Source organism: Rutidosis leptorrhynchoides, chromosome 9, assembly GCF_046630445.1.
Source record: "Rutidosis leptorrhynchoides isolate AG116_Rl617_1_P2 chromosome 9, CSIRO_AGI_Rlap_v1, whole genome shotgun sequence".
Taxonomy (NCBI): domain Eukaryota; kingdom Viridiplantae; phylum Streptophyta; class Magnoliopsida; order Asterales; family Asteraceae; genus Rutidosis; species Rutidosis leptorrhynchoides.
Genome location: NC_092341.1, coordinates 35,357,775 through 35,374,182, shown reverse-complemented (window position 1 = coordinate 35,374,182; position 16,408 = coordinate 35,357,775).

Here is a 16,408-nt window from a genome sequence, read left to right as displayed (position 1 = left end):
AGCAAGTTTTCAACAGAAATAGAGATCGAAACGAATAGCTGAATTCGTACAGTTGTTACTACCTCTATACAAACTGAAATGACGCGCGGTCAGTGGCCAAGGCTCCGTTTGTGAGTCCTCTAACCGCTTTCCGAAAATCAGATCCTAACTCGATGTCGTTTGATCGTGACAACGGTCAAAGCGCGAGTAGGTCAGAAATTTAGCACTTCATTACAAAGACGTAGTAAACTTTCGAAGGTTATAAATCCTAAATAGTATATCGGATTTAGGAGAGTCTTAAACGAAAAGTCATCTACTCGAACTGTACTATCTGAAAATTAACTTTTCAGAAGTCCTAGGAGTCTGATCAGACCTCAAAAAATAGAAACAAGTGCTCCGGTGGGTTTCTTGGTGCTTGATGCTTATCATGGTTCTCATCCTTGATGCATATAAGCCTCAAGTGTACAACTCTTTGATGTTTTAGCATCATTTTGTCCAAGTTTTAACCATTGACACACAACTAAAAGTAAAAGCTAACTTTCTACAAGTTTTGAACATCAAGGTTGTCTCTTTATTGTATAAACACAATAAAGCTTCAACCTTTGTCCTTTTGATACAAGTTTATGCATCTTCATCATATGAGATGATGAAGACTTGTTTTTTATCACCATAAAAATCATAAAAAGGTTCCAAGTAAGTGAGATCTACAATAATAACTTAGATCTCAAGTGTTAAGAAACCCAAAGCTAGAATGCTTGGATCTTTACAAGATTAATGAGACCATAAACTAGAAAGCTAAGATCTAGTAAAAGTAATGAGATCATAAACTAAAAAGCTTAGATCTTCAATAAAATAATGAAACCCTAAGCTAGAAAGCTTGGATCCTTAATGTTCTTGAAGATCCTTAAAGCAAAAAGCTAGATCTACAAGTTACATGAAGATCATAAACACAAGTTTTGATCTTTTAACAAAATAAAGTGATCTTAAGCTTCAAAACTTAGATCCAACAAAGTAATGAAGATTCAAAGCTAAAAAGCTTGAATCTTTCATGTTCTTGAAGATTTCAAATCAAAGTTTGAATCTACAAGATGTAACAAGATCAAAAAGCTAAAAAGCTTGATCCTTTGATGATGATGATGTCGAAATTAAAGAAGAAAAAGAAGAAGAAATAAAATTCAAGAACTTACAATTTTAGTGTGAGAAAGACTAGAGAGAAAATTAGAGAGCAAGTGTGTGTAAAAATGAGAATGAGATCAAGTGTGAAATGGATGAATGAGGCTTGATATTTATAGTGGTGGAGGTGGTGGTTTGGCCGTAGCTTTTGGGGGACAAGGGGGAGACAAACTTTGCTTTTTGCATGGTGGTGGTCTAAAGGTGGTGCTTGTTGTTGGGATCCCATGCAACATGTGTAGTAATGGTTAACAAAAATGCTAGTATGTTGGCTCATCTAAATGGGTTTTTGTCTTTCATTTTAATGAGTCATAATTCCATTATAATTGGGCTAACTTAAAAGTCCATTAGCTAGAGTAGGGTGGGCTTAAGTCCATTAAGGTAAAGAGTCTATTAAGACTAACTAGTGTGCTTTAGTAAATTACTAAGCGTAATTAAGCAACCAATAAGCCAAGTAGTTGACATTAGAAAATAACAATTAGTATTACATAGTCATAATATTCCAATTATGACAAAAGTTAAACGTGTACAAAGTACGTAGCTCGTTCAAAACGACAAGTGACACTAACAGTCGTAAAAGCATTCGGGGATCAAGTTAAGTGATTACGCACTTAACAACACGTTGTAAGATACTAACGAAAGTAATTAATCATGAATAAAGATCCCAGAGTATAAACTAGCTCAGTACGCACATATACGCAGATTCGCGAAAGTATAGAGCACAAAAATATAAGTCGAAAAATTCGGGTCGTTACATTACCCACCCGTTAAAGAAAATTTTGTCCTGAAATTTTGAGGAGTGACTAACAACGGTACCGAATTTGAAAAAGAAGGAGCGTATCAAAATTCGGAGAGACTCGTGGGCTCAGAAGTGAGCTATTTACCTTGAAAGGTACTTGTGCATATAAAAGTAAGAATAGGTATATGCCATTAATTAAGTCTCTTGACCTTAAGATCAACAAATTGATCTCGTTTCTTGTTAACATGAATATGTCATCTGAATATATACCTACAAATGGAAAGATAATGTTTTTAGCCTTACAGGCATCTTCAGTAAGCTGGATGCAGAAATGCATCATGAATGTTACCAAACTCATCTAAAACATTGAGCGCTCATGTCGCAATATAAAGTTGACCGATAGAATGGAAAACTTGGTGATCACAATCATGCGATTTAATGTCTGGATAGTGTTAGCCACGGATTTTACTAACCCCTTAATTTCGGAAGGAGACCATAGGCATAAAGAACCCGATATTTAGGAAACGTTTTGTGACGCCCCGTACAAAACCATCGTGTACGGTTCATCAACAACATGATCATTACAAAGTCAAACACTATATGCTGTTTGAAAACCAGTTTTGCATTCATAAAAAGATAGCGTTTTACAAAAGATAACATGCTTCCTATGAATAGAAGCATTAACATAAGTATGTGACCCAAAGGTCGTTACAAAGCCATTGTTTGAAAATAACATAAGTTACGAATGCAAAATAAAAGTTTCATGATTGAGACATCTCTAAGTAATGCAGCGGAAATCTAACCCAGCAGGTCCATAACAGCAAGTCTATAACACCAAGACAGCAAGTCTAACAGCGGAAACAACATCGTCTAAGCACCTGAGAAATACACGCTTAAAAGTCAACACGAATGTTGGTGAGCTATAGTTTGTAATCAGTAGAGTAATGTAGACCACGAGATTTTAGTGCTTTAATCAGCAGTTTAAATCAGTATGAAAAGTATATGCTTAACCGTGGGCACCCGGTAACTAGACTTAACGTACGTATATCACCCCCTAAAAGTGCACTTGGCGAGTGCGTTTGTCCTCGAAGTATTAAATTCCCATTGTCTGCTAGCGCGACTAGCCCGAGTGGGGTTGTCAAACCCTATGGATCTATATCTAAGATTCGCGTTCACGGTTAGGAAACCAATGAATAAACGTTACCGAGCTAAGGGGAATCTTTGTGACGTTATGTTACCCACACATATATAAAGTTTAAGTACTCGTGTCTAGTATATAAAATGTAAAAATCGCATGTATTCTCAGCCCCAAAAATAGTTAAAGTAAAAAGGGATGCTATAACTCACAGTGAATAGGCAGTAAAAGTTGATATGAAACGTATGCAGGTAGTAAGTCGGTCTGAAAGGTCGTCAACCTAAGTCAAAGGTCACTAGGTCAGTATGTTGTCCCCATAAGTTTAAAAGTGCATATATTAAGTAAAAGTGTCATCATCATCATCATCATCATCATCATCATCATTATTCATCAAAGCTAAGGTAAGTTTAACAAGAATAGAGATCGAAACAAAAGGCTGACTTTGGACAGATGTTACGACCTCTATACAAATCGAAAAGACGGGTAGTCAGTGGCCAAGGCTCCGTATGTGAGTCCTCTAACCGCTGACCAATTTTCAGAACCTAACTAGTCTTCGTTTGACCGTGGCTATGGTTTAAGTGCGAGTAGGTCAGAAATTTCAGCATAACGTTACAAAGGCGTAGTACTTTTCGGAAGGCTATAAATCCTAAACCGTATATCGGATTTATTCGAGGACTAAACGAAAAGTCATCTACTCGAAACGGACTATCTGAAAATCAAATTTCTAGAAGCCCAGAGTGTCTGATCAGACCCCGAAAAATAGTAAACAAGTGCTCCGGTGGGATTCTTAGTGCTTGATGCTCATCACGGTTCTCATCCTTGATGCTTGTAGCTTCAAGTGTACAACTCATTGATGTGTTATCATCACTTTGACCAAGATTCAACCATCAACACACAATATGTTAAGACCAAGTAAGAATACAACTCACTTAAGAGTTTTAGAAGGATGATGAACCAAGGTTACATCATATTCTTAGTCTTAACACAAATACAAGTTCTATTTACAACTAAAGCTACAAACTTTCCTTCAATCAAACAAGTATGAACACAAACTTGATCAAACAAAGTAGTGGAACCCTAAGCTAGAGAGCTTGGATCCTTTTCACACAAGTTATGAGATTACAAAACTAGAAAGCTTGAATCTTTGGTGTTCTTGAAGTTCTTGAAGCATAAAGCTTAGATCTTCAAGTTACATGAAGATCATAAACACAAGTTTTGATCTTTATAACAAAATAATGAGATCATAAGTTATAAAACTTAGATCCAGCAAAAGAATGAAGATTCAAAGCTATAAAGCTTGAATCTTGATTGTTCTTGAAGATCCTTGAAGCATGAAGCTAGATCTTCAAGTTACATGAAGATTACAAACACAAGTTTGAATCTTTACAATAAAATACAAAGATTATAAGCTAAAAGATTTAGATCTAACAAAGTAAGTGAAGATTCAAAGCTATAAAGCTTGAATCTTCCATGTTCTTGAAGGATTCAAATCCAAGTTTGAATCTACAAGATATAACAAGATCTAAAAGCTAAAGAGCTAGACCCTTTGATGATGATGATGTCGTGAATGAGAAGGGAAGAAGAAGAAGAAGAAGAAGAAAGTTTAAAACTTACACTTTTTAGAGTGAGAAAGACTAGAGAGAGAATTAGAGAGTAAGTGTGTGTAATTTGTGAATGAGATAAAATGTAAAATGGGTGAGGTTTGTGTGGTATTTATAGGGGGAGGGGTGGTGTGGCAGTGGGGTTGGGGGGAGATAAGAGGGGGGGGGACAACTTTTGCTTTTTGGTTAATGGTTGTCTAAATTTGGTGCTTATGCTGGGATCCCATGCAACAATTGTGATTATGGTTAACAAAAATGCTAGCATGTTCCCTCTAATAAATGGGCATTTGTCTTACATTAATATGAGTCACTAACTTATTAAAATTGGGCTAATTAAATAGTCCACTAGCTAGTGTAAGGTGAGCTAAATTCCAACAAGGTAGAAAGCCAACAAGAATAACTAGTGTGTTCCAGTAAATTACTAAGCGTAATTAAGCATCCAAAAACCCAAGTAATTGTTATTATAAAATAACAATTAGTATTTCATAGTCATAATATTCCGATTATGACCAAATTTAAACGTTTACCGACAAACATAGCTCGTTCTAAACGTTAAGTGACACTAACGGTCATAAAGGCTTCCGGGGATCAAGTTAAGTAACCTACGTACATAATGACACGCTTTAACATATAAACGAAAGTAATCCACATGTAGTAAGATCCCAGAGTGTAATATGGCACAGTACGCACAAATACGCAGTTTCGTGAAAGCACAAAGCACAAAGCACAAAAGCAAGTCAAAAAAGTCGGGTCGTTACACGTTTCATTTGAATAAATGAATTGAAATTTTAGCTGAGAGTGACTAATCAGACTTACATGCAATGCAAGCCATAATTATTTATAGTGTCTTTAGGGCGGTCTAAATGAACAATGAAGGATATCACCCAGTTTACCATACTGTATGTGATCTTATCCTTGGATGGAATGAAAGCACAGTTCCATACTGTAACTATATGCTTTCAGTTACATGCTTAGGTGGGTTAACATCGACTAGAACAACACAAGTTGTAACCAACGAAGGCAGAAATATATAGAATAACCACATCAGTGTTATAGATGTTTTAAGCACTCACTTCCAAGAGGATAACAAGATTCATAGATTTTTAAAGTATTTTACATTTCATTTCCGAAAAAAAATCGAACGAAAGGTGTGATCTTTGAATGAGAGTGAACTCTTCGTACAACAAGCAAGTTGATCTAAATTTATCCTTATACTTAAGGGGATGCACGGATGAGAAGATACGTGAACCCTTGGTCATAAAGAATGGTTAACTCCAAGTGAAAAGAATCTAAAAAAGGATTTATTGTAACTCAACATACTGGATCATACTGGATAATTAGCCGTGAAATATTGGGAGTAGAAACCCACCTAGTGCCTTTCCTACAATAGGGTGACCACTGAGTGTACCTCAGAAAACTGATTTATCGGCCCGCGTTTTTGCCATGTATAACCTTAAAAGGAACATTTTATGAGCGCAAAGACTTCCTAACAAATTTTATAAGACTGCCATCCAAAGTGGCTCAATAGTTTTTAACAAAGATCTTAATGGTAAGCTTCATCCCTAAATGAGGGACGAGAAGAAATGTGATCCATACATGGTGTAGACTAATACGAAAACCTTTAATAAAACCAACCAAGGAAGTTTTGAAAACCCTTTAAACGTTTGATGTGACAACATAAACGGAACAAAGTTCCTAGTAAATTTAGAATTATATACAACGTGTACCATTTTGCACAAAACTATCTGACTTAAGTTAAACAACACAATAAGTAAGCGATTTTTAAATAATTTGAAGGTATAACTTAGTATGTACTAACCAAAATAAGTAAAGGTAAATTTATTAACTTAATTATATACATACATATATGATTTATAAATCGCATAAGTGACAGAAAAATTTTATTACTTTCATTTGTCCATAAATCTTGTGAGGACCGCACAAATAAACAACGTGTAAAAATTTTGAACGAATTTCACTAGAATGATGGAGGGATCCTCAGTGGCGGATCATGTGAACGAATTTAATTTGATTTTAACCCGGTTAAAATCGGTTGATATTCAATTTGATGATGAGCTACAAGCGCTATTTTTACTATCTTCATTGCCCGATAGTTGGTCAAGTTTAGTGACGGCGGTTAGTGGTTCATCCGAAACTACTAAACTCACTTTTGAAGGAATCCGTGATTTGATTCTTAGCGAAGGTATTCGTAGGAAAGATTCGAATAGGAGTTAGGGTTCGGTTCTAAGTGTTAGTCGGGGAAAAGCTAAGTCGCGAAGTATGTCAAGGAGCAAGAGTGTGGTGTGTTGGAATTGTCAACAAGTAGGTCACTATAGGTCGAAGTGCCCGAGTTTAGTGTCGGGTGGGAGTTCAACGAATGCGGTGATCGAAGATGCGTTGTTGTGCCAAGAAGAGGTTCTTGACGAATCTTGGGTTTTAGATTCGGGTGCCTCGTTTCATGCTACCCCATACATGAACGAGATGGTAAATTTCAAGTCGTATTCCGGTAAGGTTCGCGTCGCGAACGGGAGTATACTTGATGTTGTGGGTATTGGTGATCTAATGGTTAAACATACTTGGATCTTGAAGAACGTGAGGTTCATTCCAAAGCTCAAGAGTAGGTTAATCTCGATTGGGCAGTTGGATAATGATAAGTGTCATGTCCTATTTGGAGATCAAAGGTGGAAGGTGTTTAATGGAGGTCATGTGGTTGCTCGCGGGTATAAGAGGGGAGCCAAGTATATGGTTGAAGAAGGGCTAGGTGATTTTGGTGGTGTTAAAATTCCTAGTATGCTAATGCTTTCCGGGTTTGTTGAGGGATCTTGTTTGAGTGGGAGCTCAAGGGAAGTCGAAGCTAGTGAAGATTCAGGACGAATTGGTTATACTAGAGCTTTCGTTACTTCAGGTAGATCTTCTTCAATGGCAACTTTGTTGCAATCGGCCGAAGAAGATGAACAAGAGATTTTCATGAGAGTCACTGTTAAAGAAACATCTGTACAGTGGGAGTTGGCTCGTTTTGGAAAATCGGGTTTGTCAAAAGACGTGTGCGCGTATGTAGTAGGTGTTCCAATGGTGAAAGCAAAGGCGGTTATGTGGAAGATCAAGGGTGTGAATGCATTCTCACACGGTTGCCTTGATGGCATTGTCCACATGTTTGATCTACCGGGTGGTTTATTCTATGTTGGAAAGATAAATCGGGTGGATGTTATTGTGTACGGGTGGATCGCTTGGGCGATGGGGTTAATTGAGTCGGGTCGGACTCAAACGACCCGTTATCTCCTAGTGTAAGGAGATATGTGTCAAATCCAAAGAGTTGTTGTTGTTTGTGTTTTATTTTCCCAAGCAAGTAACATGGTGATCAAATTATAGCTCAACGGAAGGAGGTGTAATTAGTAGGTCAAAGTTGTTATTGTGGGTTAATAATGTTTGAAGTCTAACAAGTAGCATTGAAGACCTTATATCGAAAGTCTACTCATCCGTGAGTTGAGGTGCGTGTTCTAAACGGTAATTGGAGGACCCAAATGGCGTTTGGCGGTGTGTAAATGGTATTTAATGTTCTTGGTTAGATTAGGCGAGTTTACGAAGATTGAGTTTGTTAAAAGTCTTCAAGTGGGAGATTTGTTGAGGTGTGGAGACATTTAAACAAAAGCTGGAAAAAAAAGAGTCACTAAAAACTGTTTAAAAGTATGAAACAGAGCAAAACAGTGCAAAAACAGAGAAAAATGATGGTACGCGGTGATGGTGTGCGGCGCGCACCCTGCGCGCACTAGGTGAAACTTGATCAGAAGGTTTGCTCGAAGAATCAAGAGTGCACGGCGCGCACGTTTAAGTGTGCACGGCGCGCACGTTGTCTGGCAGTGAGCTGTCAGCATGTTGATCAACTTTTGCACATGGGATCCGTATTTGGTTGTCCAAGTTGTTACTTTAGGTTCATGTGGGCTACTTTACACCTTGTTTTAGAGCTGTGATCATGCTAATACAAGGGTGTAAAGAGGATCAAGATGGCTAGTTGATGATTACTTGAAGCATGCTTATGTATTCTTGTTCTCCTATAAATGTTCCTGATTATAACTCATTGTAAACTCACCACCACGAAATTTAATCAATAAGAACACTCTTTGGTTGGCCGTGGACTAAAGCAATCACAAACGATTGCATATAACCACGTTAAATTCCCGTGTTTTTATCATTCTTGCTTGTGTTACGATTATCACTATATTTTTCGTTTGTTGGAAGTGGGTTAGATAACTTGGGTTATCTTGTCTTGTTTGGGCTCACCTAATCGGGTTTCCTAACAAGTGTTATCAAGAGCTCTCGGGTTTACGAGTATTCGGGAACAATGGCGGAAAAGAGTGATGTGAAGATCGATCGGTTTGATGGAACCGACTTTAGTTTTTGGAAGATGCAAATGGAAGATATGCTCTATCAAAAGAAGCTTTACCAACCCTTGAAGGGTGTTAAGCCGGAGGGAATGGATCAAGGCGAGTGGGAATTGTTGGATAGGCGAGCCCTAGGAGTTGTTCGGCTTTCTCTGGCCAAGAATGTCGCTTACAACATTGTGGGTGAAACCACAAAGGAGGGATTGATTACGGCTTTATCTAACATGTATGAAAAGCCATCCGCTTTGAACAAGGTTTTCCTAGTTAGGCAATTGGTGAACACTAGAATGATGGAGGGATCCTCGGTGGCGGATCATGTGAACGAATTTAATTTGATTTTAACCAGGTTAAAATCGGTTGATATTAAATTTGATGATGAGCTACAAGCGCTATTTTTACTATCTTCATTGCCCGATAGTTGGTCAAGTTTAGTGACGGCGGTTAGTGGTTCATCCGGAACTACTAAACTCACTTTTGAAGGAATCCGTGATTTGATTCTTAGCGAAGGTATTCGTAGGAAAGATTCGAATAGGAGTTCGGGTTCGGTTCTAAGTGTTAGTCGGGGAAAAGCTAAGTCGCGAAGTATGTCAACGAGCAAGAGTGTGGTGTGTTGGAATTGTCAACAAGTAGGTCACTATAGGTCGAAGTGCCCGAGTTTAGTGTCGGGTGGGAGTTCAACGAATGCGGTGATCGAAGATGCGTTGTTGTGCCAAGAAGAGGTTCTTGACGAATCTTGGGTTTTAGATTCGGATGCCTCATTTCATGCTACCCCATACATGAACGAGATGGTAAATTGTTAGGAAGAGGGGATCGCCTGGACGTTGGGAGATATAAATTTGAGAGAAAAACAACTCTATTACTCACAAGAATAGATTTATAGAGTATTACAAAAATCTTAAAAAAAACTCTCAAGCTCACACACACTCTCTAGGTTGTGATTACACTTCTCTGAATGATTTGGGATGATTTACAATTTAGGTTTGCACCTCTATTTATAGTAAAAATTCTATTACGGTGGAAGGGTGTGAACGGAGATGGTGGGCGGCCGTCATCGTGTTCATCTTTGCTTCTTCTACATGGTGTTCAAAGAAGGCTACTTTGAACATCTAGAAGGTGAGCTTCTAGATTGTAGGCTGGAAACTTTCAATTCTCCCCCTCCAGCCGAATCCACGAACATTCCAGTTATGTCTCTGCATAACTCCAACTTCTCTCGAGTCACCACCTTTGTTAACATATCCGCAGGATTCTCCTTTGTATGGATCTTCACTAGTCTCAACAGTTGTCGATTAATTACCTCGCGTATCCAATGATAGCGAATATCAATATGTTTTGTACGGGAATGGTACATGGAGTTCTTGCTCAAATCTAGAGCACTCTGACTGTCACAATGTACCTTGTACTCCTTTTGCTTGATTCCAAATTCTTGGAGATAACGCTTTAACCACAACATTTCTTTTCCAGCTTCTGCGGCAGCAATATACTCTGCTTCAGTTGTGGATAATGCAACACACCTCTGTAGTCTTGACTGCCATGAAACAGCTCCCCCTGCAAAAGTGTAAATGAATCCTGAAGTAGATTTCCTACTATCAGGATCTCCAGCCATATCCGCATCTGTATAGCCTTCCAAGATTGGATCAGCTCTCCCGTAACAAAGACATAGATTCTTTGTACCTTTAAGATATATGAGAATCCATTTTACTTCATCCCAATGCTCTTTCCCGGGGTTCGAGAGAAAACGACTCACCGTTCCCACTGCATGAGCAATATCGGGCCTTGTACACACCATCGCATACATCAAACTTCCAACTGCTGAGGAATATGGTACTGACGACATCTCCCCGATCTCTTCCTTGGATGAGGGACAAGAACTCTTGCTTAACTTGAAATGGTTAGCTAATGGAATGCTAACAGGTTTGGCATTGTTCATATTAAAACGTGAAAGCACTCGTTCAATATACTTCTCCTGAGATAGCCATAACCTTTTATTCTTCCTATCTCGGGTTATCTGCATTCCCAAAATCTGTTGAGCCTATCCTAAGTCTTTCATGTCAAAAGACTTAGAGAGTTCCTTCTTCAGCTGGTTGGTCTTCGTTACGTCTTTTCCTACGATCAAAATATCGTCTACATAAAGTAGAAGAGCAACGAAATCTCCTTCAGAAAACTTCTGAATGTAGACACACTCATCTGATGCAGTTTTCTTGTACCCGTGACTCACCATGCACGAGTCAAACTTCTTGTACCACTGCCTAGGTGCCTGCTTTAAACCGTACAAACTTTTCTTCAGCTTGCTTACGAGATTATCTCCTGAAACCTCAAAACCTTCTGGCTGCTCCATGTAAATTTCTTCATGTAAATCTCCATGAAGAAAAGCTGTCTTTACATCCATCTGTTCAAGCTCCAAGTTCATACTTGCGACCAATCCAAGTATAACTCTAATTGAAGTCATCTTGACTACTGGTGAAAATATCTCGTCAAAATCAATCCCTTTCTTCTGTTGGAATCCTTTGACTACAAGTCGTGCTTTGTATTTCACCACTTTTCCACTACCATCCTTTTTCAGCTTGAACACCCATTTATTTTTCAGTGCCTTCTTCCCGCGTGGAAGTTCTACAATCTCATAAGTTTGATTTTTCTGCAAAGAATCCATCTCATCCTGCATTGCGAGCAACCATTTTTCTTTATCCTTATGAGTTACTGCTTCATGAAAACTCTCCGGTTCTCCATCTTCAGTAAGTAGAAGGTACTCGGATTCTGGATATCTACTCGATGGAATCCGACCTCGTTCAGATCTACGAACTTCTGGAACATTCTGAGGAGATCCACCATCATCTTGACCTTGTGATGGTGCTGGAACGTCTGGCAGATGGGGTTGTGGCTCCCCCTGCTCAGCACCGTCATTTTCCTCATTATCTTCTACTTCTGGCATTTCTTCTTGCACTGAAAATTCATTTCTCATGAATGATTCCGTTGTTGCCTCTGGCACCTGAGCAGCAACATTTGACTTATGAGATATTGTGGGTTTTTCAATATCTTCTATTGTCTGGCTTTCATGGAACACCACATCCCTACTTCTGATCACCTTTTTCTCCTTCGGATCCCATAATCTGTATCCAAATTCTTCATCTCCATAGCCTATGAATATGCATGGAGTGGTCCTTGCATCCAGCTTCTGCCTGAGCTCCTTGGATACATGTGCGTACGCCAAACATCCAAATACTCTTAAGTGAGAGTATGATGGATCCTTTCCAGACCAAAGTTTCTCCGGAACTTCAAAATTCAGTGGTACTGATGGAGATCGGTTGATCAAATAACAAGCGGCTCTGACTGCTTCTCCCCAAAATGGCTTTGGCAGCTTAGCCATACTGAGCATGCTCCGAACACGTTCCATGATTGTTTGGTTCATTCTTTCTGCTATACCATTATGTTGAGGGGTACGTGGGACCGTCTTCTCATGTCGGATGCCATATGATCTGCAATAGGCATCGAACTGTCTGGAAGAGTATTCACCGCCGTTGTCGGATCGAAGACACTTTAACTTCTTTCCTGTCTCACGTTCTACCATGACATGGAACTGTTTGAAGTAATCGAACACCTGGTCCTTCGTCCGTAAGAAATATACCCACACCTTTCGAGAAGTATCATCGATAAACGTCAGAAAGTATCGATTGCCGCCAATTGATTCAACCTCCAAGGGACCGCAAACATCAGAGTGTACCAGACTGAGTAACTCTGATTTTTTCGTTGAAGAGGAATTAAACGAGACTCTATGCTGCTTACCAAACAGACAATGATTGCAAGAATCTAGTGCAGCATCCTTGTCTACATTGATAAGCTCCTTCTTTATTAGGGTAGACAACCCTTTCTCACTCATGTGACCGAGTCTCTGGTGCCATAAATTTTGTGAAGCCTCCTTTTCTGCAACATTAATACTGTCTGTGCAGATCTTCACATGAGTCTTGTACAGTGTGCCACAAATGTGTCCTCGAGTGACTATCATAGCGCCTCTTGACAATTTCCATGTGCCTTTACTGAAATGACTATCATAGCCCTGTTTGTCGAGAGCTATCCCAGAAAGTAAATTCAGCCGAAGATCTGGCACATGGCGGACATCCTTCAGAGTGATTGTGCTCCCAGAACTTGTCTTTATCCTGACATCTCCAATTCCGACAATCTCAGCGGAACTGGAATTTCCCATCTTCACAACTCCAAAGTCACCAGCTTTGTATGTTGTGAAGTATTCCTTGTATGGAGTCACGTGGTAGGAAGCTGCAGTATCTACCACCCATTCTGTTTCTTCTCGTGAGACGTGAAGGCATGTCTCATCATGGGTTGAACAATAAGCTACATCACCAGAGATAGTCACTAATGTTTCTCCACCCTTATTCTTCGGATGTGAACTGTTTTGATCTTGTTCCTCTTTTAATCTATAGCAGTTCTTCTTCATATGTCCCTCTAATCCACAATGATGGCATTTATATGTTGGTTTTCTGCCATCAGCTGACCTGCCCCTGCTCTTTCTTCTGCCTCTCCATTTATTTTTGCTACTCATTCGCTGTCTCCCCCGATTCTCTGTGACAAAGGCATGGGTCTGATCTGTGCCCATGTCTTTTCTCCTTGCCTCTTCACTGAATAGGGCATCCTTGACCATTGACATGGTAAGTTTGCCATTCGGGGCTGAGTTGCTGAGTGTTACTACCAGCGTTTCCCAACTATCGGGAAGGGAACTAATTAGCAGTAGCGCCTGAACTTCATCGCCAAGCGGCATCTCTACAGACGATAACTGGTTGACCAAGCTCTGGAACTCACTGGTATGCTCGGCAACTGAAGTTCCACTTTTGAGCTTCATGTTGACTAAACGCCTCATCAGCAGGGCTTTATTCCGAGCAGTCTTTGCCTGGTACATGTCCTCCAACTTTTTCCAGAGGACATATGCGTCTGTCTCTTGTGCAACATGGTGGAAGACACTATGATCAATCCATTGACGGATCTGACCAATACTTTTTCGGTTTGATTTCTTCCACTCTTTCTCTTTGGCAGAATCAGGGTTTATACCCTTCAATTCAATAGGATCGAACAAATCCTTACAGCTGAGGAGATCTTCCATTCGAGGTTTCCACAGCGTGTAGTTTGTGGCTGTGAGCATAATCATAGCTCCGAAAGATGATGTTGACTCTTCTGTGGACATTATCACCTTACAAATAATTTTTCAACAAAAACGGGGTTGAATTGTAGAAAATAGAGATCACCGTTACGTCCAGAACGGTTGAAAATGGTGGAATAGACACTTCACGGCTTAAATTCCACTTACGGGGCAAAATTATAATTTTTATAAACTTCAGGGACCAAGAATGAAATTCTGAAAATTTCAGGGACCAAATTGTAAAATTTCAGAATTGCTACAGTACCGCTACAGTACCGCTACAGTGACTTGATACAGTGCCGCCAGCTGCTATAGTGAATTGCTACAGTGATCGTCTTCTCCGGCAAAAATTCCGGCACCGGTCGTCTTCTCCGGCGAGATTCCGGCGAGTTGACCAAACTTTGACCGCGTTTTCTGGGCTCGTAATAACTCCGTTTAAGTCGCCGTTTTTTGCGTTGGACTCGGTTCGACGAGAGGAATCCAATGGTACACTCAAAATTGAATTTTGAGAAAACTTCCGAAAACCCAAAAACTCAACCAACGTCTCTAACCAAGCTCTTGATACCACTTGTTAGGAAGAGGGGATCGCCTGGACGTTGGGAGATATAAATTTGAGAGAAAAACAACTCTATTACTCACAAGAATAGATTTACAGAGTATTACAAAACTCTTAAAAAAAACTCTCAAGCTCACACACACTCTCTAGGTTGTGATTACACTTCTCTGAATGATTTGGGATGATTTACAATTGAGGTTTGCACCTCTATTTCTAGTAAAAATTCTATGGCGGTGGAAGGGTGTGAACGGAGATGGTGGGCGGCCGTCATCTTGTTCATCTTTGCTTCTTCTACATGGTGTTCAAAGAAGGCTAATTTGAACATCTAGAAGGTGAGCTTCTAGATTGTAGGCTGGAAACTTTCATAAATTTCAAGTCGTATTCCGGTAAGGTTCGAGTCGTGAACGGGAGTATACTTGATGTTGCGGCTATTGGTGATCTAATGGTTAAACATACTTGGATCTTGAAGAACGTGAGGTTCATTCCAAAGCTCAAGAGTAGGTTAATCTCGGTTGGGCAGTTGGATAATGATAAGTGTCATGTCCTATTTGGAGATCAAAGGTGGAAGGTGTTTAATGGAGGTCATGTGGTTGCTCGCGGGTATAAGAGGGGAGCCAAGTATATGGTTGAAGAAGGGCTAGGTGATTTTGGTGGTGTTAAAATTCCTTGTATGCTAATGCTTTTCGGGTTTGTTGAGGGATCTTGTTTGAGTGGGAGCTCAAGGGAAGTCAAAGCTAGTGAAGATTCAGGACGAATTGGTTATACTAGAGCTTTCGTTACTTCAGGTAGATCTTCTTCAATGGCAACTTTGTTGCAATCGGCCGAAGAAGATGAACAAGAGATTTTCATGAGAGTCACTGTTAAAGAAACATCTGTACAGTGGGAGTTGGCTCGTGGTGGAAAATCGGGTTTGTCAAAAGACGTGTGCGCGTATGTAGTCGGTGTTCCAATGGTGAAAGCAAAGGCGATTATGTGGAAGATCAAGGGTGTGAATGCATTCTCACACGGTTGCCTTGATGGCATTGTCCACATGTTTGATCTACCGGGTGGTTTATTCTATGTTGGAAAGATAAATCGGGTGGATGTTATTATGTACGGGTGGATCGCTTGGGCGATGGGGTTAATTGAGTCGGGTCGGACTCAAACGACCCGTTATCTCCTAGTGTAAGGAGATATGTGTCAAATCCAAAGAGTTGTTGTTGTTTGTGTTTTATTTTCCCAAGCAAGTAACATGGTGATCAAATTATAGCTCAACGGAAGGAGGTGTAATTAGTAGGTCAAAGTTGTTATTGTGGGATAATAATGTTTGAAGTCTAACAAGTAGCATTGAAGACCTTATATCGAAAGTCTACTCATCCGTGAGTTGAGGTGCGTGTTCTAAACGGTAATTGGAGGACCCAAATGGCGTTTGGCGGTGTGTAAATGGTATTTAATGTTCTTGGTTAGATTAGGCGAGTTTACGAAGATTGAGTTTGTTAAAAGTCTTCAAGTGGGAGATTTGTTGAGGTGTGGAGACATTTAAACAAAAGCTGGAAAAAAAAGAGTCACTAAAAACTGTTTAAAATGATGGTGCGCGGTGATGGTGCGCGGCGCGCACCCTGCGCGCACTAGGTGAAACTTGATCAGAAGGTTTGCTCGAAGAATCAAGAGTGCACGGCGCGCACGTTTAAGTGTGCACGGCGCGCACGTTGTCTGGCAGTGAGCTGTCA